Source organism: Crinia signifera, chromosome 2 (genome assembly GCF_055691185.1).
Source record: "Crinia signifera chromosome 2, ASM5569118v1, whole genome shotgun sequence".
Classification (NCBI taxonomy): domain Eukaryota; kingdom Metazoa; phylum Chordata; class Amphibia; order Anura; family Myobatrachidae; genus Crinia; species Crinia signifera.
In genome coordinates, this window is record NC_139218.1 from 311,683,730 (window position 1) to 311,704,101 (window position 20,372).

At 42.3% G+C, this 20,372-nt stretch overlaps 1 protein-coding gene across 7 annotated transcripts in view; it reads right to left on the reverse strand.

Moving 5' to 3' along the window:
• The window catches only part of ENOX1 (ecto-NOX disulfide-thiol exchanger 1), a 478,832-nt gene that overhangs the window by 413,829 nt on the left and 44,631 nt on the right, over positions 1 to 20,372 (reverse strand). For 2 of the 7 annotated variants that reach the window (XM_083168949.1, XM_083168943.1), the window contains exon 2: positions 521 to 648. The exons of the other annotated variants lie outside the window; for them this stretch is intronic. The gene's annotated coding sequence lies outside the window, so the exon portion shown is untranslated. The remainder of the gene's footprint in view (positions 1 to 520; positions 649 to 20,372) is intronic. 7 annotated transcript variants of the gene reach the window in all.

Sequence of the window (20,372 nt, forward strand, 5' to 3'; positions counted from 1 at the left end):
GTTACACTCCCTACTCATTTCTGACTGTTGTCTTTTTTCATTATTATCAAGTGAAAGTTAAAAAAACACCTAAAGTCTTTGTTCACAAATTGGAGGAATTTTCTTACTTTATAAAAGGAATGGCAAATTGGGTAGAGCACTTATATACACTTGTAACTAAAGCAAATAGATCAGTTCTCTTCCTTGGCTGTCACACTCTTACAAATAAATGCTGCAAGAAATATTGACCTTGTGTTGCAAACAACATATCGATCTTCATTCAAGCTGCGTCAGCTTTCCCAAATTGTAAACACTGCACTGCAGGCTTGATATCCTGATTGCTGTCAGGCAAGGGCTGCTAATTACAAACATCTCTCTTTCTTTGACAGCAGCATTTTTTGGCCTGTAAATCCAACATGCGTTGTGGAAGAAACACATACCCCAAGAAAAGAAACAATTTTAGAAGAGAAACACAGGTCATTAAATGAAAGTAGTAAGGCATTGAAAATACAATCAGAAAAGAACATCAACTCTAATGTACCTGTTTTAACAAGAAAACTCTTCTGCTGCAAAGATATACGAGCTGTTTTATTTCGCACTACTGTATATATGAACCGCAAGTCAGCCTGGTTTGTTTTATTTGATAATTTGTGCTAGGAATGACTGCGCCTAAAGGGATATAGGAGAAACAGTCCATTAAAACAAAAAATAAATTAAAACTCCAAGGTTGATTAAAATTGAATGGTTTATTCATCCTTACATCAAAATGTTCATGATTCTGCATTAAGCAGAAAGATTGCCTTCAGACAGTAAATGGACACTTAACATGTCTTTTGCAAAATACATCCCTTTGCATCAATGACTCAAGCTCTATTAATTACACTTTCAAATGATTTCTCTTTTACGTTTTCTTTAGATTATGGATTTAAACAACACTCAGGAGACCCGGATGCTTGATATATCAGGTAATAATAGATATGGCATCAATATAGTATAATTAGGCAGAGGCCAATGTGAATGGAATGTGCATATGGGTTTAGTCATTGAAGAGGATTGTATTGGTTTTAATAGGTCCCTTTGACAGGAACATAGGGCCTTATTCTAGTTTACTCTTTCTGACAAAATCCTTCTTAGATGGACAAAACCATGTGCACTGCAGGGGGGGCAGATGTAAGATGTGCAGAGAGAATTAGATTTGGGTGAGTTATTTAGTTTCTGTGCAGGGAAAATACTGGCTGCTTTATTTTTACACTGCAATATAGATCTCACTTTGAAGTAAAACCCCACCCAAATCTATTTCTCTCTGCAGTGCACATGGTTTTGTCCATCTAAGAAGGATTTTGTTAGAAAGAGTGAACCAAAATAACCCCCATAGTCTCAAGCAGGTTGCGCCAGTCAGCTTTCCATCCCCACACAATATATAGACAACCTAGTATTTTAGACTCCTAAACATTAGTTATAACAGCTCCCAGCCCAGGACAATTGCAATAAGATGGCTGCCAAAAGGAGACTGTATATATAATGAACAGTGATGGTCTCTTCAGAATAGCCGAGAGGGGCTGATGCAATAAATGTAAACTACAAATGTGTCCAAATACATCTAGGTCATGCCGTGGCATAACTTGGCAGCTCTGAGTGTATTTTCAGGTAATCTTTTCAAATACAATGTGTCTTATTCACAAGATGCACAAGCAGCTTATGCTGATTAAAACGAGCTACAGCATGCCTAGATTATGTGTGCGACTGTGGCTGTATCTGCATACGAAATTGTATGCACCATTTCATATGCAGATACAGGTGCGGCTGCACACAGTATATAGTGATGCGAATAAAGGCCCATAGACTCTGGGCGACTTTGAGCTGAAAAACGCTCAAAACAGCACGTTTGAGTGGCTTTCAGCTCAAAGCCGTCCAGTGTGTATGCCCCAGTGATGAGCGGTGAGCGCTGCTGCGCGCTCCCGCAACATCGCTGGGAAAGCTGTTCATCTGCTGGTTACACCAGCAGATGAGCGGCTTTCAGGACGGCTTTGCATAGCGCTCTGCTATGCAACGCTGTCCTCCCCCCTCCATCGGCGCCGGGGCGGGGGAAAGCCGCTCAGTGTGTATGCACTGAGCGGCTTTCCCCCCAGCGTTAAATGCAATCATCGCTGTCCATACACACTGGGCATAGTCGCCTAGTGTGTATGGACCTTAAGACTCCTTTTAGACAAAACATCTGATGCTAGCAGAGCTGCACTGAATCAAGATGTAGGAGGACATATCTGCAAGTACAACATTTCCAGTATTGCAAATGTAGTCCAGAAGTATGTCCCTATATGGTATTATGTAGTTTAATGTCAATGACCAGTTTAATACAGAATTGTCACCAGGAATTAACAGGTTCCCGAAAGAAAAATAGTTGCCCATAATATGCTGGGGAAGCAATATAATAATGTAATATTAGGTGAAGAGGGCAAACCATTTTAAAAGGCGATAAATATATATTGTGTCTATTACCACAGAGACATGGGTCCACATGTAGGGGGGTATTCGATCCCGGGTCATGACTGACGATCCGTCCTGACAGCCGTGATCCTGGCCCATTTTAGTTTTGCTTGACAGGTGGGATTCACTGTCCCGCTTGGCGATCGGTTAAAAGGGGGCGTGTCCGCATAAGCAGCCGTAAACTGTTTCGGCCATAATCGCGACAATTCACAGCCGTTATCGACAAAACGGGCATGACAGCTTTTAAAGTCGGGTCCGTTTGGTTGATCTGCCTCTTCAATGCTGTCGGGCAAGACAGCATTGAATAGGTGGCCGCCGACGCCATTTTCTCCCAGTCTGGCGGCTGTGCGGGATGCCGGACAAAACTCTGAGTTTTCTTTTTTAGTTTTTTTCTTACGGTGCATTAATTTTTAAGGCAAAACCGTGCCTTGTAAGTGATTGGTGTTCAACCGGCATCCTGCACAGCTGCCAGACTCGAAGGATATTACATGTAGCCGCTTGTAACAAGAAAATTGGCACACAGAAAAGGGTGGTTCGTCTATTACATTATAATTTTTTTAATCTTTTTATTTCTACATTACTGCTCAATTCCAGAAACTTTTCCTATTGATTTCAATTTAACTAAACAACATGTATTTAGCTACATTATTTTAAACTTTTCTTGGCATACTGTATTGTCAGCTTTGAGCTTTACTATTGTTATGGCACTAGAACATGACATTACTATTGCACTAATGTACAATTTTACAGTACATTCTGACACAACATCAATACAGGTGTTGGGGACATAAACATAAGCAGCAGGAAAGAGATGTCATACCTGGAAAATAAAACACTTTACAGTAAGTGAACATGGCACGACTGAGAACTACATAGAGGAGAGATATTTTAGGTGCATTGCGTGAAGAGGTGTTAAGAGAGAGAGAGTGGAAGAGGTGTCACAGGGAGCAGTACCGCATGAAAAGGATTATGCCAGCAACAAAGAATAGTAATGCTTTCTTTCAAGTTACAAGACAAATGTAAAAATCTGCTACATTACAAAGAGATTGTAGAAACCTGTAAGTACATCCGAGGAACATTTTCAATAATACAAAAAAATCCAAACAGCTCACATCACAATACAAATGCACAAAAAGATACACATATATTATTTGTACTGGATGAATAAAATAGTACATCTAAAAAAGTTTGGTATTGATACGGCAGCAGCTGAAGGAGTAGAATAAAGGAGGTAATGGACCAGATGTGGAAGTGTGAAAATATTCTAAACCTGGAATTACGCACTCAGAAATAAACTGCAGAGAGAACATTTTTATCTGCAGTAATCAGGCAGGGTATAATGAGAGAGCACGGATAGTCTTCTGTTAGATAAATGGAGGGGAAACATGATAAGGAAAGCAAAGGGGTGAATCAAATTCGACACATAGGTGAATCAGAGTGCCTGGAGTGCCAGTCATTATCAATGCACATTTTAAACATGGAGATATAAGAAGCATCGCCTGTAGATAGGGAATATCGGACAGTATTGAGCTAAGACTGATGAAAACAGGTAGAAGGAGAATAAAGTGTGCTCAAGCAATGCAGATCTAGTTGCCTATGTATAATTGATGTCCCCGAAAAGTAACATTGATAAAATTGCTGGGTATTGCAGGGATTATCAACAAGGGCGTAACTAGCATAGGTGCAGGGGTTGCAGCCGATATTGGGCCCAGAGCTGAGAGGGGCCCACCTTACCGGTGTTATATATATATTTATTTATCACCATTGGTTGGTGCGGTATATAGTGGCCCTTCCACACTTTTGGGATAGGACCTACAAATATCTAGTTACACCCCTTATTATGAATGTTTTGAGTGGCTCTTTATCATCATTACAGTGCAGGTACAGCTGCATTTGGAGGAAAGTTTGAAAATCTTTAAGTTATCGTAGCATGACAAATAGTACAATCATAATGTTCACATACATTGCTAATTGGATAGCCCCCAGCGAGATAATTACCCATGGTCACAGATTGCTGCTACTTGGATACACCCTTGGAATCATGTGCAAACTGTTGCTGAAGTATAATTTTCAGTAACAAAAAGCTTGATAAATACAGTATGCTCCTTAAAGTGAAACTACACAGGCCCTCATAGAATCAGGCCAAATGGCAAAAGGTTCATAAATAGTAGTTGGCTGATGGCCACACTCACTCATGCAGGTTCATTGGTTGATTGCATTTTCCAGTCCTAGCAATCGTCACTGCCAATTTTGGAAAGTAATGATGGTGTTTTTGAGCCATGATTAAATCATATTCCACAAATGCAATTTCAATTTACCAAACTATTCAATCAAGTACCCTTGTGCCCTGTTTCTGGTGATATCTGCAGCTCAGATCTCCAGTAACATGGTGCTTGTATAATGTTTCTGGGGATATTTGTGACCTCGTAAGTATTGTGAATTGGCACAGAGCCATGTGGTCACCGTAGTGATTCTAGCAACATTGCAAAGGTGGAAGTAGCAAGATTGTGAAATATACTGAATAAGGGGAGTATGAGAAAGGGAGGAGTCAACAGATAAAGTAGGAAGGATTCAGCATTCTGGGGAATACAAGGGGTAATACAATTAGTGATTTTAGGCATATTGATTTTGAGATAGTGATAAGACATTCGGGAGGAGTTGGCAAAGATTCGGGGACATAGAGAGGCCGATGGTGAGAGGTCACAATAGGACCAAATATGTGTTCTTTTAGGTAGGTCAAAAGAGTGGAAAATGCAGAGGAGACCGAAGGCCAGCAGTGTCTGAAGGAGAGGGTCTTTCAACACTTTACATCTAAAACACATAAATTCCAACATGATCAAAATGTCAGCATTGTGAATTGCCACAATAACCATGTCAACACATGTACATAGGGTTTGAGTTAAGCCCTGTACACAATAGGTGATATAATTAGTGATAGTGCTCATTTTGGCCATTCAGAGCTATATCGCTCACTATATCGCCTATTGTGATGAACCATGCACGCTCCCTCAGATAGTTAATGACCCCCTCCGTGACCAGTGTATGTCAGGCTAGGGAGTACGGTCTACCTCATTTTTTTGCGTTTTTGAAAAATCAGTCTGTGCTGTTTATTGACATTTTAGCTGCAAAAATTAAATTGGGACAAAGTGGAACTGAAACTAAAGCTGGCACACCCGAGTTGTAGTCACCCCTTGTTACCGCCATGTGCATTATGAATCTTATGCATGTGCAGTACAAAGACATGGGCCATCTGCGCAGATGTTGGCATAGTGCCCACCTTTGAATTGGGGACTATAAGCCAAGGTTTTATTTTATTTATCACAGATATACAAGTTTATTATTAAAGAATAAATATTTTAGGCAATGCTCTCCTTAATGGTCTTGTTTTTCCAACAAATGCTCCTCTGGTGTATAGTTCACAATTTACATATTTGTGGCTGCTTGCAAGAAGGTAACTTTACCCATGCACTGGGCGAGAAGAAGTTTAAAAAGTGGCCAAACCTCAGAAAAAAAAAATAATATATATATATATATATATATATATATATATATATATATATATATATATATATATATATATATATATATATATATATTACATACATACACACACACAAAAAAAAATATATATATATATATTACATACATACACACACACACACACATCGGGGCTTGGATGTGGTGGGCAATGCCATCTTCAGGTCGGCCTTGTCCTATAGGAACCTATGGGCTTCTATCATGCCTCCTTGCTGTAAGAGATCCAACCACATCCATCCCAGCAACCCCAGTGGCGTGTGAATCAATCTACCCGTGTGCAACTAGGACTTCAGGTCCTAAAACCATAAGTCCCATCATCACAAAGGACAGCTCTTACCGCAAGAGCCATCCTTTGCTAAAATTTTCATGTATACAGCATTAGTAAGTGCTGATAGTCAGACATTTAGTGTCGGGATGCATCACAACCAAAATGCGATACTTGATGCGTCCCGCACTTAATCTTCAATTTTACATCTTTGAATCATATCCTTGACTGAGATTTTCCAAGCTTATGCCAAATAAAAAAAAAAATCTACAAATCTTTCAAAAAATACATTCCAGTATTCCGTAGCTAGCCCACCGCTACAATGCTACTATTTAAAATTTACTTTCAATATTCTGAGAAGGCAAAAAGTAATTTCTACATAATCAGCACCTTACTATAAGTGCCATAAAAATGAATGCCACCTCTTTCTGTTCAGAAATGACTGAGCACTTACTTGATTTGAAATTTGAAGGGGTACACAGAGTGAAAAGCTGAACAGTAATTGCTCAGATCATGTAGGAGGGGCCCCATCAGAAACTTTACTTATAGTCAACTCTTAAATGTAATATTCTGAGAAACATCTATTCATTTGTCAGGTGGCGCTGCATATCCCAAATTCACAGAACTTGGCAAATTATGGTATTTTAAGTTGTTGTTCTGGAACAAATGTGCTTCACATATTATTCCAGTGATCTCTCACAGGCTCCCGAGAGCTGCCAAAGAACAGCTTTATCAGCACCTGCTACTGCCCAGGATCATGGGAGAGCAGGCACGTTCACTTGTTGTCATGACCTGCAACTTAAACAATTTATTTTAGTCTCCTTGGTGGATTCATGGTTCATAACACCAGCATATAGTCTATACTGCCACACTTACTACACTATATACAACATCTGAGAATACAATAATTGCATGTTACATATACTTACATACCCTCCCCCTCTCCCCCCCAATGTCCTTATTAATGAGAAACAAGCACACACACACACATGTAGCATTTACAGTACATTGTACATGAACACAGATAAAAGCTCAGATATAAATAGTAAATTGGAAGTGGTCACCTTTTTGGGGGTATATATATATTGTCTTATACAGTATAAGAAAGTGAATAATCACTTATTTGTGGAGAAGAGGAGGCTGATAGCCAGTGCGCACAGAACAGGGGGCTTACTGAATGACAAGAATGGCAGTGCAGCTAACAATGGATTGCAGGCTGCCAGCAGAGCAGGTAAGGTGCCTCTCCAGACTGACATCTTCCTGCACTGTTTACCGCATTGTGCAAGCCCACAGAACATAAGGATACAGTTAGCATCCCGGCATCCGGACAGAAGGCCAGCACCGGAATTCGATACCACATGGAATAAAGATGCCAGAATCCCGACAGCTGACACACTGAACGTAAGTATCCTCCTAAACACTGAGGGATTTTGGATAACATACAGTACTATACTATTTCGATCCTATTTTGACTATATAGTCAAATTGTAGCCAAAATCGCACCATGTGTACACACCATTAGGCTGCGGGGCAGAAGCATTAGGGAGAGGGTAAGGATTAGGCTTATCTTCCTTATAAAACAACTGAGAGGATGCAAAATACAACTTGAAAATACACTTCAGCGCCATCTCAACAAAGTACACACTGCAGCAGAAAAAACTTGCTTGCAGATCTCTGAACCAAATGGTGTTCAAAAATGATGTGGACTAATTGGGGCCTCCTACTGACCTCTGTAGGGGTCCCTATATGCACATAAAAGGTATCTTTATGTTACCTTCCGGTATCCGGGTGAAACATATCGCTCAGCTGTGCGGTTCCGAGCTTCACTGGGAGATACTCTCATCCTCCTTCCGGTGTGTGGACCGCTGGCTTCCTCTGCTTGGAGCGCAGAACGTAGCTCCATTAGACATCATGTATTGCAATCTATATTCTGCTTGTGAGGACGTGAGGACCACAGGAGGATTAGAAGGGAGACTACCGTTGGAAAAACATAAAGATACCTTTATGTGCATATAGGGACCCCTACGGAGGTCAGTAGGAGGCCCCAATTAGTCCACATCATTTTTGGACACCAGTTGGTTTAGAGATCTGCAAGCAAGTTTTTTCTGCTGCAGTGTGTACTTTGTTGGGATAGCGCTGAAGTGCATTTTCAAGTTTTTTTGTGTACTGGTGTAGTGGGGGTGTAGTGACCCACAGAATATACACATAGCAGCAATCCCAGGCGCAATCACTTACCTGTCGAACCTGTTCTTTCTGCGAACTGTGAGGATGCGGGTGTCGTTATTCTAACTGCTGGCCTCCTCAAAGCCAGGATCCCGTATCACACCCCATAAAATGTATAGCACTGCTCTGTTATAGGTCAGTCATTTATGAATTAAAGAATGATAAAGTTCTCCACAGCTCAACCTATTCTTATGAAAGCTTTCCAAAATCCGAGGCTTCCCTCTCGGCTGTTTGATTCCGTCAATCCGCCAGGTCCTGGTGGCCATCGATATCAAATCAGTATGGACGGCTGCTGGACCGAAGCGTGTGTACTCCCCTTAAGAGGGAATAAATAAAAAAAATAGAATCTCATCTTCTAAGTGAAAATGAAAAGAAAAAGGAAAAACTATCAAAATATTTATTGAGCATCCATCATTAGTCACAAAAAGTGGAACTGTGAAATAAAAGAGCAACAGCCCTTCATGTTCTCTCGTCCCGCTAAACAGAACACATTAGTTGTTCGACTTCCATTATCTTCTGTGAACCCTTGTATCAGGGCAGAGCTCCATCCTTAGGCAGCACATTAAGCATGGGCTATTTGTGCTTATCTACATAAAAATGTGCATTAGTTAACACAATTATATTGAGTCTGTTTCAGCCTCTAAAACATGCATGTCCACAGCACTGTGGTCTTATTGTGTACTTGTAACACGTATCTCAGGTCTTCTGATTCTCTTGCCATGTGAGCTCCATAGTCTTCATATTCCTGCACACATGTAACTTGTAATAAACTACAGGTTGAGTAGCGCTTATCCAAAATGCTCGGGACCAGAAGAATTGGGTGTGGGTTGTTAGGTCTACAACTAGGTTGACAAGCATTGGGTCGGCACAACTAGGTCGACAGACAGCAAGGTCGACATGGGTTTAGGTCGACAGGACATTAGATCGACAGTCAAAAGGTCAAATGGGGTTTTTCAATGTTTTTTATCCGAATGTTAACATGGACACAGTTTGAAGTGCACCGCATCCCCTCGCATCGCTCGCTATGCTTCGGGCATGGTGCCTGGCTATGCTCGGCACACTATTTTATTCTCCCACCACGCCCTAGTGCAGACATGTCCAAAGTCCGGCCCCGGGGCCAATTGCAGCCCGTGCTGTCATTTCAGGCGGCCCGCAGCCTCCAGCCAGAAGCGGGTGAATCATCAGATGCGGGACACACAGCACTAAAGGTGGGTCCCGGCGAGCGTGCCTTTACCTTGCTGTCTGCAGCAGTGAGGAGGTGCCGGCTGCCACAGTGAGATGTGTTTGGCGTATTTGGGGTGAGTATGCATCCTACCCCTGCAGCTGCAATCGTATATCACCCTCCTCCGCAATCACAATGACAGCAGTGTGTGGGGAGGGGGTGCAGCAAGGGGGAAGCTTGCTCCCGTAACATGCAGAGTGGAGGAGGGCAGAAGCAGGAGCCCAAGCATCTCCTGTCCTTGCAGTTCCTGCTTTGCCTCTCTGTACTCTGGCTCACACAAGGGGCTGGAAAACATACGGAGAAGGGAAGGGGCAGGCAGGGGGGACATACAGTCAATGGGGGCAGAATGGGGGACATACAGTGAAGGAGGGTCAGGCTGGGGGACATACAGTGAATGGAGGCAGTGATTGACATTCAGAGAAAGGGGGGCAGGCTGTGGGACAGTGATTGGGAGTCATACAGTGAATGGGGGCAGATTGGGGGACATACAGTGAATGGATGGTCAGACTTTGGGACATACAGTGATGGACATTCAGAGAAGGGGGGATAGGCTGGGGGACAGAGTGAATGGGTGCAGAGTGGGGAACATACAGTGAATGGTGGACATACAGTGAAGGAGGAGCAGGCTGGGGGACATACAGAGAAAGATGGTCAGGCAGGGGAATATACAGTGAAGGGGCAAAGTGGGGGACATACAGTGAAAGGGGGCAGGCTGGAGGAAATACAGAGAAGGGGGGGCAGTCTAGGGAATATACATTGAAGGGGCAGGCTGGGGGACAAAGTGAATGGGGGCAGAGTGGGGGACCATTCTGATGTGATTAATGATTTAATGATTCAAAGAATGTCAGGCTTAATGGTCGGCCTCCCACATTTTCACCTCACCAAATCTGGCCCTCGTAGCAAAAACGTTGGACACCCCTGCCCTAGTGGATGGTAGGGCATGAAATATCGCCTGTCGGCACGTTGACCCTTATTTGATCTTAACATCCAAATAAAGATGAGCCCCAAAGCAGTTGTTAAGATCTACTATACTTGAAGTAAAGACACTGATACGTGCCATGATTAGTTCATGTATTGTGTTTTACACACATGTATTGTAGTTCCAAAACCTTATCTAAAACATTTGTAGCCAGGCTCTGACTGGCCCAGGGGGAACCGGTGGATTCCCCGATGGGCCGCTTTGATTTATGACCCTGCCCACTTTAAAAGCAAAGCGGGGCCTAACGCTATCCATCAAGTTTTGGAGGACATTATCACCGCTATTCTGCAGACTGACATTGCCCCCTGCAAGCCTAGAAGCCCCAGCACAGACTATAGCACACAGAGCTCCACAGCATGGACGGTGCCCTGTGACATCATCATACGGTGCATGTAACACAATTCCCCTGTGCACTGCCACTCTCCATTATTGCTTGATGGGTTATGTCCCAGAGACTAATTCCCGTAAGAAACTCCCCACCTGGCATTCTTTGTTCTTTCTAAAAAGTGCATGCATACTTATGTCTGTTTTTTTACCACAATAAATAATAACTCTATATTCACCATACACACACTGTCATTTGCATATATGTTAATTAATCAGTGCCATCTAGTGGTCAATTAATACAGTATCACTCACGTCGAATCAGGTATTAATCCAGTTTCATCTGTTCAAATCCCATTATATATTTTCAATATTCCCCTCCTGTAAAAAACTACTTGCCTACTTGGCCAGACACCCTCACGATTCAACTACAAGGTGAGCGCGGAGCCATTATTACTGCAAACTATTATATTGCAAACTATCTATTGTGAGTGTGGACGACTCCGGCTCTGCAGCCCCCTCAAATACCTGTATTTGAGCACTGACAGATTGTACTATATTTTTTGCTATACATCATGTGCCACCGGATAGTCAATAGCTTTCTGCTATGCTAATAGCAGATGACTCACCCGGCGGCGGAGGCAGTGAGCTGGAGGCGGTGGGGGTAGCTATGGTGTGTTGCATTATGTTAAATGGGCATTACAGTGTGTGGCATTATGTGTAATGGGCATTACAGTATGTGGCATTATATGTAATGGGTATTAAAGTGTGTGGCATTATGTTTAATGGGCATTACAGTGTGTGGCATTATGTTTAATGGGCATTAGGGTGTGTGGCATTATGTTAAAGGGAATTACATGTGTGGCATTGTAGTGTACATTTTTGCTGCGTGCAGGGTTCACAAATACTCGCTATATTTGTTATTTCCCCTGTCAGGAAATATTGGCACAGATTGAATACCCCCCTATATGAGACAGCTATGGCGTTGACAGTAAGGGTGATATGTGTGATGGGCTGGTAGAAAATCCATGGGCCACTTTACCCCAGACTGAAAGTTGCCAGCCAGCCCCTGCATAACCTCACCCACATATTTATTATAAGCAGTGGGGAGAGAAGCGAGCATGGCTGGTAATAATTATGTTATATTATGCTCATTCTCAATCCTGAAGCTTGGCGCAGTGTAGTCCATGCAGTGTGTGTGGCAATCTGGCTGGTATGTAGCCGCAGAGAGGGTAGCAGTGCACGGCCGGAGCCAACTGCTGCAGCCACAGTGTGTGTGCATCCAGTGTTCATATCGGTGCCTGCCGTTATCCTCCTCTATGTCTGCAGCATAATGGAAACAATAGGAATACGAAACAAGGCTCAAGAGAATGTGCACCCCGAAGAGGACCCTAGGATACAGGAAAGGCATGGGCAGGCGCACCTCTCTGGTCAGGAGGCCACACCCCTTAAAGCAAATGACCCCACCCCTCGGTGGGCCCTATGAGTGCATTTCCCTGGTGGGCCCTTTATACCCCAGTCCGACACTGCATGTAGCCATAGTGATCTTTGTGCTTTTTAAACAATGCAGGGAAATAGCACTGATGATTCCATTTAAATGTATATATCTCGGATTTCTTTTTTTTCCCAAAAAAATGGACCAGCTGCATAATGTGGGTTATGTGCAATCAGGGAGATTTCTAGGCTCTTCAGGGAGATTGCTATTTCAAGGAGTCTCCTGCAGAGGGTAGGCAACTATGATGCAGGTCTTTTGCAAAGGTTAGCCAATAAACAGCATAAAACACTGAGTCGTATTCTTAATACGACAGAATATGACTGGCATCAGTCGTATTTTGTCTGAAAGACAAATCGTTATTATGGCAGATTTACTAAATCTGTCGTATTTACAGATTTGTATTTTTCTGATGGCGTAGCCAGTCGTATTCTGACGTATTCGTATTTAGCAGCCATATATCCAGCCACTAAATACAAATACGTCGGCAGTCTGCAATGTAAAAAAGAATACACTGTGGGCCTTATTCTAGTTCACTCTGACAAAATCCTTCTTAGAGGGACAAAACCATGTGTACTGCAGGGGGGCAGATGTAAAATGTGCAGAGAGAATTAGATTTGGGTGAGTTATTTTGTTTCTGTGCAGGGTAAATACTGGCTGCTTTATTTTTACACTGCAATATAGATCTCACATTGAAGCAAAACCCCACCCAAATCTAATTCTCTCTGCACAAGTAACATCTGCCCCACCTGCAGTGCACATGGTTTTGTCCACCTAAGAAGGATTTTGTCAGAAAGAGTGAACTAGAATAAGGCCCTGTGTGACAGCTTTCCATAGCGTTCTGTAATGCTACTGGGATTTGCATAATAATCCTTTCCAGTAAACTGTTGCACAAATAACAAACAAAAAAATGTTTGAAGTAATATAAAATGAAATTATAAAGGACATGTTTCAAGTACCTAAACTACTATTATTGTATACATTAATGGATTGACCCTCCTCTGTAAAAGTATAATTTTCCATTACATTAGAGATGTGTTGCAATTCTACAGTACAATGGAAGCAAAAATTTGAATCAGATTTTCCTTCTTTAAAATAACAACCCAAAGTGTGGACTGTGCATACATACAACATGGCTAATCGACACTATGTATTGTTTTAATGAAGGGCCAGATGCACTAAGCTTCAAAAGTGATAAAATGGAGAGTGATAAACAACCAATCAGCTCCTGCCTGACAATTTTCAAAAACAGTCTGTGACATGGTAGGATCTGATTGACTGGCTGTTTATCACTCTCCATTTTATCACTTTTGAAGCTTAGTGCATCTGGCCCATAGTACTTGCTTATCATCACTATGCTGCAGGCCAGTCTGGCACAAAATAAAAATGTACACCATATCTGAATATTAATCTGTGCTCATCCTCATATCCCATGCGCTCGCACTAAGAGAGGCATCTCCGAGCAGTTTGTTGTGCTTGGCATTTGAAGTACGTGACGTGTTAAATTGCTGATCCTCTGCTGCTAATGCAGAACGTTGACCTGCAATGAAACTAGAGCCCAAGATATGTAGAAGAGGGATAAGCACTGGGTGTTTTGTGAATATTTTGCTGCTATTTGTATAATCTCACTCCAGAAGGTTCCTTCATATGCTCCTTTTCTTGGGTGAGGGCAGCAGAGTATATTTTGAGTGACCGAAAAGTAACAAATGAAAACTTTGTTTCTTTGGTGTACATTTAATTGTGTTTATCAAATGAGTTTTGAAACCCCCCATAGAGAGGGGGTTTTCCATGCAGCCTAGTAGTTTTTCATATTAAAGTAGGTGAGGTGAGGTGAGGTTTTTATGGCCAAAACTAAAATCAATGCAGTGTTACACTGGTAAACAAAAATGTTATTCTGGTGTTAAATCAAAGGAAAACAGAAGACAAACAAGCAACAAATCAACCTCTTCCATGAGAACATATGGACCAGGCCTACTACCCTTCTGGCTGAGAACATCTGGGCCTACCACCTCAAGGTGAGCAGGGAGCTGTGGGGGAGAGCACCAGGACCAGGCTCTGCAGTAACATTTTCCATCAACCTAATTTTCATACCAACCCGTTACTGCTACCATGGGACCATGGATGGTTCCTCCGCAGGCAAGATGTTGCTCATATTGTATGGCTCTTTCCATACTGGTTAGATCACACCGAAAGGGTCAATTTTCCCATATGTGCAATGGCCCTTTTATGGCTCACCTCCCACAGTGTAACCTTTGTGCTGCTTCACATGTCACACTTGACAATGGGATGAAAAATACATGGACCTGGCGGTTTTGTTGGGGCCTTACTCTGAGCGTTGAGGATGCCACAGTCACCCCATTTTGTGTCATCTGCTCTAAGTGATGACCACCCGGGGCAGGCATGGGCAACCCGTGGCTCTCCAGGTGTTGTGAAACTACAAATCCCAGCATGCCTTGCCACAGTTTTGCTATAAGGGAATGCTAAAACTGTGGCAATGCATGCTGGGATGTGTAGTTTCACAACAGCTGGAGAGCCACAGTTTGCCCATGCATGACCCAGGGTAATCCTACACAGTGCACCCATGAGGACTGCCTCGTCTGGAACCTTGTGTGGGTGGAATACACAGGCCGTGGAAGTCATTACCAACAATGCTTTCACCAATCCTGCATTATGCTTAATGTACGCTCAAGGTTTTCTTTTTTTATATTTGTGTGGCTTGTCTATTAGTGAATTACTATAACTTCTGTATTATTGGCATTGTTTTTGAGGTCTGGAAAAAATGCTTGATGATGATAATTAATAATGTCATTATTTAAAATATTCTTTTGAATCAATATTCTAATGTGAAGTCTGATTTCTATTAAGTATGGAATTAACAATGCTGGATGCCAAATGCATTTGTCACTGTCAAGTTATTTCAGTTAAAAATATGGGTTCATCATTCGTTCTTCGTGAAAGGGTACCAACTAATTTGTCCATGTCCAGGACTCCATACCAAAATAATTGCATAGAGGCTCTCACCAAATCCAATAGAATGAAAGACCAGCATTCACATCAGCAGAAACAAAGTGTTTTATTGATGAGACATAGAGCAGGCCTTCGCAATCCGTGCCTGACGGCCATTTCAATCAACACCTGGAGATTTTCATCAGAAGTAACTTGTTATCAGCAGTTAGAAACATTATGGGCCCTTCATCAGTTATCCTCATAGTTTTTCCCCACTGCCTCAATGACTTGTTGCCTTTGTACTGTAGTGTGCTGCAATAGAACGAGGAGAATTGATTGACTAGAGCAATCTATCCATCATTTAAAGCCTTAATGCTGTTTAAGGCTTTTAAAAACATAGGGCCCGATTCATACCGGTTTGCTGGGCTGCGATTTCACAGCCCGAGTTATTGTTGAGCAACTGTGCATGCGCACACATTCTACTGGACATGTGAGGGGACTCCCTTCTTTTCCGGCCGTATGCAGAGTGATTGACAGGTGGCCAGCATTTGGGGTGTGGCACAGGGCCAAACGCACCTTAAGAGTCAACACTGCTGTTTGGTCCTGGTGTCGACAGCAACCACCAGCTTTCTTTTCCAAAAGTTTTGCCCGACTCGTCAAGCATTGGCGCACAGGCGTGGATAGGGATGGGGACTACGTTGTAAAGTGAATAGTGCATTACATATAGGATCAACGGAGTCGGCTGGCACTCCAAACAATAAAGAATCTCTTAGGGCCTGGTGCCTTCAGCGAGGATAACGCCGGAGCAGGAACCCATAAACATGTAGAAAATAGCAGCGGCACTCAGGGCTTAATCCAATGAACAAACGACTCATAGCCAAAGACAAGTGACGTTTCAGCCCTTCAGGGCTTTTATGTAAGCTGTTTTTTTGATAAAAGCCCTGAAGGGCTGAAACGTCACTTGTCTTTGGCTACGAGTCGTTTGTTCATTGGATTAAGCCCTGAGTGCCGCTGCTATTTTATATATATATATATATATATATATATATATATATATATATATATATATATATATATATACACATACATACATACATACATACATACATACATACATACATACATACACACACACACACACACACACACACACACACACATATTATTGCAATCCTCTGTATATGCTGGATACAGTTGCTGCCGTGACAAATCAATGTGAAGTCATGGTGAGAGGATTTTCCTCAGGGTTCCAGGTCCCATAGGAGTAGCATAGTTACCAAGTGGCATTGGCTACCGATTATAGGTGACAGCTATAAACAAATGACCAGAGCAGCATTTTACATTAGGTTAGTGAATATAATGGTGTCATTCTGCTCAAATGTCTTTTACTTATTGCTAGACTTTGCTGGCAATTAAGCTGCATTCAGCTGATCAGAAAACACTATTTCTCTCCAACAACTAATTAATGCTAAGAGTCTGGGACCAATAAGAATTTGCAAGCTCAGTGCTTCCACCATTATTTCTTGCCTCTGTGTGCTTAATCTCAAGAGAAAACTTATTTCCGAGCATTAGTACTTTCACTTGTATGGATTGCTTTAATACAAGGTTTTTACTTTGTTCTCTGGACGTTCTCTAGACTCCAAAATATGTCAGATATAGATAAATAGCCCAATTACATAGCAAGTCAATGCAGCCAATAAAATGTTGCTTGACTTAAACAGCGTTGTTTTCATATTTTTAAAGAGGCAATCTTTTACAAAGCATGGTTTTGCCTTGTAAATGATTGCCCCTAAAAAAAAAGTCTGGTTTCCTGCACATTCAGCAATCTCGGACTCCATTGCATACCACCCAATATTCCTACTTGCAATTTTCAATGAAAAATAAGAAATCCAATTTATGTGGATTTTAGATACACTGTAGCTAATTACACAGTTTTTTATAAGCCTGAGTAACTCAATTCCACAGATACAAGAAACAAAAAAGCATTTGTGTACATAAAATGGCCCATAATATGCAATGGAATTGATAATATATAATACATATGGTGGCTACATTTGGTCAGGTTTTCCAGCTTTGGAGAATGCAGTTATAGTTACATGCGCATAGCCCATGTCTAAGGGGGATGCAATGACTGCCATGTTACAAACTGTGGGGCAGATGTATTAAGCCTGGTGAAGAGATAAAGTGGAGATAAAGTAAAAGTGATAACACATCAGTCTATCAGCTGTGTTTGAAACAGGAGTTGATTGGCTGGTGCGTTATCATATTCTACTTTATTATTGAATACAATATGTAATACTGTACATATGTCCCTGTGTTCGAAAAATGACAGGAGCTAATTGGTTGTTATATTCTCTCTACATTATACCATGCTTAGTACATATGTCCCTACGTATCCCAGATTAGGTATTCTGTAGATGCGTCTCAGGGACCATTAGGCTTAAATTATACCAAATGTGAAAATGGAATCTTTAAGTCATTCTTGTTCATGCATTAGGCACTATCAAGGAAACATTAGTGGCATTGAAAGGAAAGCACTGACTGGAGTTGTGCTGGTGATTCGAAATCATCAATGGTTCATGGCCGATGTCAAATACTTTAAACTGATGCGTTTCGTCGTCTAAAGCTGACAACTTTCTCAAAATTCCTTTGAAAAAGTTGTCAGCTTTAGATGACGAAACGCGTCAGTTTACAGGCACTCACTGAACTTTATGGGACTTTGAAGATTGCGGTCTACCAATCCCGCTGGGAATTTTACCCAACACTTGGTCCAAGGTCCAATTCCCTCCACTGGAAACGAGCAGGTGGTGGTGTCCCAATTGTTAAACAACTGGGGTTCCTTTCCATCTGCCTGTAACCCTGCATCATAAGGAGGACAGAGATACCACTGTGCCAAGGACCCTGTCAGGTCTTAATGGACACCCACCACTATCAATCCATTGATAGACTCAAATAAGGAGGACACCAAGGACCACTATGGACATAAGCGGGTGATAATTACAATTACAATTATATTGCTCAATCCCATATTTAAACATTTTTTTTTTTTAAATCAGAAAATTGGCCATTTTTATTAATTTCATTATTAGATTGCTGAATAAATGTTTTTTCAATAATTTGTGATACCCAATTGATCCTCCATTCCTTTTTCAATCCTAACAATATTTTTTTAGCGCTCCAATCCCCGCCCCCCCCCCCCCCTTTTTTTTTTCTAGTCATAAAACCAGGCTGGGTAGAAAAAAAAACAAACAGATAAGGTAGGTAAGAAGATATATTGGAAAACATAGTGAAATCGCATCGCATTGCATGCCGTTATGGTATGGCATGCGATGCGATACGATTTTAACGCTTATAATGGCATTTATATGTCATTTAATGCTGAAGTACATTCATGTCATTTATTAATTCCCCCCCCCCCCCCCCCAGTATCGATGTGATCCCAAAGCGTGGCAAGGGCAGCGGTACGCGTCCGACCTTTTCATACCCCCATTATCCACATCGGCGTGGAGTTGATTTTATATAGTGTGGCGAGCGCAGCAAGCCACCGAGCCCAAAGTGTGGCGAGCGCCGCGAGGGGACGTGTATTATGTTACATGTATTAAGCGTCCGCTCGCCACGCTTCGGGCTCGCCACACTATATAAAATCAACTCCACGCCGACGTGGATAGTGGGGGTATGAAAAGGTCGGTCGGACGCGTACCGCCGCCGCTCGCCACGCTTCGGGATGATGTGGATAGTGGGGGGGGGAAAATAAATGCGATTTCACTACCGTGAATAGCCCTCTACGCAAATGGAGTAGTGGGCGCCGTGATAATACACAAGTACCGATATATTAGATACAGTGGTGTCTGTACTATATTTAGGTTTTGTAAAATTGCTCTGTTTAGCAAATTTATTAAAGTTCACTATTAACTTGATGCTCATCAATATGATTATTATCTCTTGGATCTGGGATGGGGAACCTTTGGCCCTCCGGCTGTAGTTGAACTATACATCCCAGCATGCCCCACTACAGTTTTGCCATTTGGACATGATAAAACTGTTTCAGGGCATGCAGGGATGTGTAGTTCAACAACAGCTGGGGAACAGAAGGTTCCCCATGCCTGTCTTAGATTGTAAGCTCTAATAAGCAGTGACTCTCTTGTGCTTTTCTTTCCCTCACTCATGTCATCATCACTTTCTATTCCCTTTGAGTTTAACCACTGACTGGAATGAACAGCAATACCGCCGATTCAGTACACCAGGGCCCTTGGGGACTATGGCACCCACAGGCGCTGTATGCCATAAGAGCTTTTCTGTGGGCCAGTTCGAAATGGTCAGCCCAAGGTCTGGGGTATGGTTGGCCCCACTGCCTTGGGGAACCTGCCCTTTACCCTAGGGAGGCGGGACAGACCCTCAGTGCACACTGCCAATGCCGAAGTCTACAATGCTTCTTTTTTTAATTGATGGGCAGACACCAGAGTGGTTAATAGGGAAGTGGAGCAGCCTATCCCAATCTATCCACCCTGGCCTTGCCCATCACTCACTGTGCCAGTGAGTGTGACAAGCTGGCCTCACTTCCAGAATTGCAATGACAACTTGAAAAAGATGAAGAGGAACTGAAAAAAGTAGAACTGGGACATCGCGGAGCCTCCACTGATAACAAGATGCCTACAGCCAGGATAAATGAATGGAACAGAACTACAGTGTAGCACGGTAGGTGAAAAATGCATGGGGATGGGGTACAACTTCATCCAATATATGTAAGACACTCATTTTTACGAGCAGGGCCTTCCTACCTCTAGGTCTGTCTGTTATTACCCACTTGTGTATTATCACTGTTGTTTCGGGGGACAGGTGGCACACAATAATTAAGCACTCTCTGCCTCTCCCTGTGTCACAGCATGCCAGCAGAGGCGTAGGGAGGGCGGAGCCACCGGAG